Genomic DNA, 5,334 nt, shown 5'->3' with positions numbered 1-5,334 from the left:
AATTCTCCATCTTCCCCATTTTCTCCATTTCTTATACATATTAATCATAGTTATTTAAAACTCCTTGTCAGGTAACTCCAACATCTCATCTGTGGCTGTTTCTATTACCATTTTTTCTCTTGGTTCAATTATGTAGTTTTGCATTTGGCATATCTCGCCATGCTTTGTTGAATGCTGTCATGTGCTATAAAATATTGTAGGAGCCCAGATGATAGTATCGAATCATAGAGAGTTAACCCTTTCTTACACACAGGTGAGAGAGTTGTGACTCATCACTCTAATCTGACTGGGGACTGTGCTGGGTTGTGGACTGTACTCTTCAACCTCTGCCTCTAGTTCCACCTTGAGTCTATGGGATTTTAACCTAAAATCCTGGTGCAGATCAAGATGGCATCATAGGACATTCATGACTTCTGTTACCCTCACAAGAAGACCAACTAGCAACTGTCCATAGACAAGACACCCTTGAGAAAATCCCAGAGCCTGAGAGTGAGGCTGCAGCACCCCTCTGGACTACAGAGAAGGACCCCATTAGAAGGATAAGAGGAGCGGATACACTCTGATTAAATCATCCTTCCCCCAAGCTGACATAGTGCCACACTGAGAGGACCCCCTGAGCCTAAGTTCCTCTAGTGGGAAAAAGAGAGTCCAAGGTGGACATCCAGCACCGCCCCCCCACCACCAGTATTGCAGAACCCTTCCTGGGAGGCACACTTGGTTTTCACCTCACAGGGATCACTGGGGAATCTGCAGGTCTTGAGCACTGGGGATCAGATAGAAACAGAGAAGGTAGCGGGGCTGACAGCAACCAACGCTCAGGGCTTGGCAGACCACATTCCTCCTTACAGCAGCACCCAAGCAGAGATCCCAGCCAGCACCTCTGCCCATCTACACAGCTGAGTAGGTGGCCCCGTCTGGTCAGGGAGCTCTGTGCTCAGTTCTACCTCATTCAGGTCTCAGCCAATGAGCTGCACTGGCCATGGAGCCTGTTCTACAGCCCTGCCCAGGCAGGGAAGCAAACTGGAAGCCCCACCCAACTGCTGAGCATAGCTTCCAGTTCTGCCAGCCCAGGAAGCCTGGCCAGAGATCCCAAGCAGCTGTGTAGCCCATCCAGCCATCTTGCTGCACTTGCACTCATAACTCAATAGTAAAAAAAAAAAAAAAAGCAATTAAAACATGAGCAGAGGATCTGAATAGACATTTTTCCAAAGAAGATCTAGAGGTGGCCAACATCGCTAATCATCAGGGAAATGCAAATCAAATCAACAATGAGATACCATATCACACCTGTTAGAATGGCTATTATCAAAATCTCCAGATAGGCATCGACGAGCATGTGGAGAAAAGGGAAACCTTGTGCACTTTTGGTGAGAATATAAATTGGTGCAGCCACTCTGGAAAACAGTATGGAGGTTCCTCAGGAAATGAGAAATAGAACTATAACATGATCCAGCAATTCCACTTCTGGGTATATATCTAAAGGAAATGAAATCAGGATCTTGAATATCTACACTTGGATATCTACAGTTGAATATCTTGGATATATACACTCCCGTGTTCATTGCAGCATTATTTACAATAGCCAAGATGTAGAAACAACCTAACAGATGAATGGATAAAGAAGATATGGTATGTATATATATACAATGGAATACTATTCAGTCATGAGAAAGAAGGAAATCCTGTCATTTGCAACAGCATGGATGGACCTTGAGGAAATTATGCTAAGTGAAATAAGTCAAACAGAAAAAGACAAATACTGTATGATCTCACTTATATGTGGAATCTAAAAAAGCCAAACTCACAGAAACAGAGTAGGATGTAGTTGCCAAGAGCTGGGAGGTGGGGGAAATGGGGAAATATTGGTCAAAGGGTACAAACATCTGGTCATAAAATGAATACGGTCTGGGGTTCTAATGTACAGCATGATGACTATATTATATATAGTTGAAAGTTGCTAAGATGGTAAATCTTAAATATTCTCACCACACACACACAAAAATGGTAATCATGTGAGGTGATGGAGATATTAACTAATTCTATTGTGGTAATCATTTCACAATATATACATGTGTCAAATATCATGTTGTACACCTTAAACCTACCATTGATATATGTCAATCATATCGCAATATAAAGCTGAAATAATAAATAAATAACTAGACAGATAGGGAAAAAACCTCCTGGGATATTTCTCTTCTTTACTACAGAGGTTTATTTAATCAGCTGTGGAATATAATTTAACCCTGAGACTATAGTTACTGCAGAACTTATTTTGCATACATGTTATGGTGAATTGCATTTATTCACTACATGTCTGTTATAAGAAATTGTACTCATTAGAATATGTCTGGGTAGGAGATTGGACATATGTATCTAAAATGTGTGTGCCTACCAGCACTGTTAATGACCTCACTAACTTTATTCCATGATTCCATTTCTATACAAATGCATAAACCAAATTTTTAGTCAGAAACCTTTAAGGCTTTTTGTCTTGGATTTCTTTTTATAGGTTTATTTCAGAAAAATAAATTGGTGATTCTAGAAGAACAACAAAAAATATGTCATAACCAGGGGCTGACCCAGTGGCGCAAGCGGTTAAGTGCGCGCGCTCCACTGTGGCGGCCCGGGGTTCGCCGGTTCGGATCCCGGGCGGGCACCAATGCACTGCTTGTCAAGCCATGCTGTGGCGGCATCCTATATAAAGTAGAGGAAGATGGGCATGGATGTTAGCCCTGGGCCAGTCTTCCTCAGCAAAAAAAAAAAAGAAAAGAAAAAGAGGAGGATTGGCAGATGTTAGCTCAGGGCCGATCTTCTCACACACACACAAAAAAATGTCATAACCATTGGGAATAGTAGAGAAAAAAGTTATGAAGATCTGTGTCATTGATGACATCACTGAGCCACAGGAGGAGCCAACACAGACCCACCATATGCTGAAGATCCTTTGACTGGGTTTGGTCTTAACTGCAGCTGAAAACATTCTCCCTAAGTCAGGAATGGAGATGCTTCATCAGTTGTGTCTGAGTATTGTATCACAGGCGATCTGTACACACAGTGACAGCAAAAGTGACTTTTTTTTTTTTTGGTGAGGAAGATTGTCGCTGAGCTAACACCTGTGCCCATCTTCTATTTTGTATGTGGGATGCCGCCACAGCATGGCTTGATGAGCGGTGTGTAGGTCTGCGCCCGGGGTCCAAACCCATGAACCCCAGGCTGCCGAAGTGGAGCACATGAACTTCACCACTATGCCACTGGGCTGGCCCCTGACCATTTTCTTAATCATGGCCAAAATGAAGAATTTGTGAAACTGAAACAATGAGTCTTTACTATTTCCCCAGATGCAGAGCACTGTATCTGATGACCAGCTCATGAGTATCCAAACAGTGAGAGAAATGACTGTCTCCCCAAGGTTGTGACCTTCCTGGCCTTTGAGGATTACTCTGATCTGCACAGCTCTGTGCTTCTCTGCCATGTGCTTCACAGCTCTGTGCTCTCAGCTCTGTCCTTCTCACCTCCCTCCTCTTGTGCTTCCTCTGCTCCTTACTTTTCATTGGCTATCCCAACACAGCCACCTCCATCCTCCAACAAATCACATGTGGAGCTGTGTCCACTGTGGCTGCTTCTACTGTTTTGGCCAAAACCATTACCATGATTCTGGCACTCAAGGCTATGAAACCAGGAGGAGCAATGAGGTGGTTACTGGTATCAGGGGCTTCTAACTCTGTTATTCCCATCGGCTCCCTGACTCAACTGATTATCTGTGGAAACTGGTTGGGAACCTCTCCTCCCATCATTGACATAGACGCACACTCTGAAAACGGCCACATCATCATCGTGTGCAACAAGGGCTCGGTCACTGCCTTCTACTCTGTCCTGGGATACCTGTGTTCCTTGGCCCTGGGCAGCTTCACTGTGGCTTTCCTGGCCTGGAACCTGCCTGACACCTTTAATGAAGCCAAGTTCCTGACGTTCAGCATGCTGGTGTTCTGCAGTGTCTGGGTCACCTTCCTGCCCGTCTACCACAGCACCAAGGGCAAGGTCATGGTGGCCGTGGAGGTCTTCTCCATCTTGGCCTCCAGTGAGGGGCTATTAGGCATCTTTGTCCCCAAAGTGCTACATTATTCTAATGAGACCCAATAAGAAAGTCTTTGAAAGGTTTAAGGAGCAGAATAAGTTTCAGGGGCAACAGGCATTCTGAGGTTTTATCTCATAAATCTCTATCCCATTTTTAGGTCTTTAACCAATAAACCACTCTGGTTTTTCATTCAGATATTATAAAACAATTGAAATTGCTATATCTGTTTATCAAAGCGTCCTCTATTTTTTCTTTCTTTCTTTTTTTTTTTTTTGGTGAGTAAGATTGGCCCTGAGCTAACATCTGTTGCCAATCCTCCTTTATTTTTTGTTTGAGGAAGACTGGCCTTGAGCTAACATCTATACCAATGTTTCTCTATTTTTTATATGTGGAACATCCCCACAGCATAGCTGAATGAGCGGTATGCAGGTCCATGCCCGGGATCTGAACCTGCGGCTGCAGACCCTGGGCCACAGAAGTGGAGCACGCGAAATTAACCACTCGCCACCAGGCCGGCCTTCTCCTCTATTTTTAAGAGTTCCTCTATTTTTACAACTCCCTTCAGCCATCAAGGCTCACAAATAGGATTGGATTAATGGCTATCCTCAAAGATTTTGCTGTTGACTCTAGCTATTTCTTCCATTTTTATGTATACAGTAAGCACATTCTGTATTTCTTCTTCCACCTCTCTAACCTCAAAAACTCATTTCATAACTTAGAAATTTTCAGGCCATCCTCCCTTGTACCCTCTCTGTTTTGTTTCATCAACTGATAGTTACTACAAAGATTCATAGTTGGGTAGAATATCTAGGTTATACATATTTCCTTTTGTTTTCTTCTGACTTCTTCAGAGTTTTACATTTTAGCTTTCAAATATATTTGGAATTTTTTCCCAAATCAAAAGTTACTTAATTTTTTAATGTAGACAATATTTTCCTCAAACTATTTATTAAAACATCATTTTCCAACTTATACAAAATGCTAACATTATCACAGACTAAGTCCATACACACAATGAATTGTTTCTGGACCCTCTATATGCCTCCTTCAATTTGTCATTTTTGTTGGATTTTTTTCTCCAATAACAAACGTTAGAGAATGCGTTGGTATGTCACTTTTTCCATATTCTCTCTTGTGCTTCTTTATTTGTCTAAAAGTTCTTATTTCTCCTTGTAAAATTTCTAATTCATGTGAATTTGAGACCCAACATTTTCATTTTGTAAAAATTATATTATGCTTGTAACTTTATTATGTTG

The 5,334-nt window shown here is 42.1% G+C and overlaps 1 pseudogene; it reads left to right on the top strand.

The window, feature by feature from the left end:
- Positions 1-3,364: 3,364 nt before the first annotated feature.
- On the top strand, positions 3,365-4,329 carry LOC147911220 (vomeronasal type-2 receptor 116-like; annotated as a pseudogene).
- The last annotated feature ends 1,005 nt before the right edge of the window (positions 4,330-5,334 follow it).

Source organism: Ceratotherium simum, unplaced genomic scaffold (assembly GCF_057802395.1).
Source record: "Ceratotherium simum simum isolate JZ-2026a unplaced genomic scaffold, ASM5780239v1 HiC_scaffold_46, whole genome shotgun sequence".
Taxonomy (NCBI): domain Eukaryota; kingdom Metazoa; phylum Chordata; class Mammalia; order Perissodactyla; family Rhinocerotidae; genus Ceratotherium; species Ceratotherium simum.
This window is presented reverse-complemented; position numbering and strand designations above follow the sequence as displayed.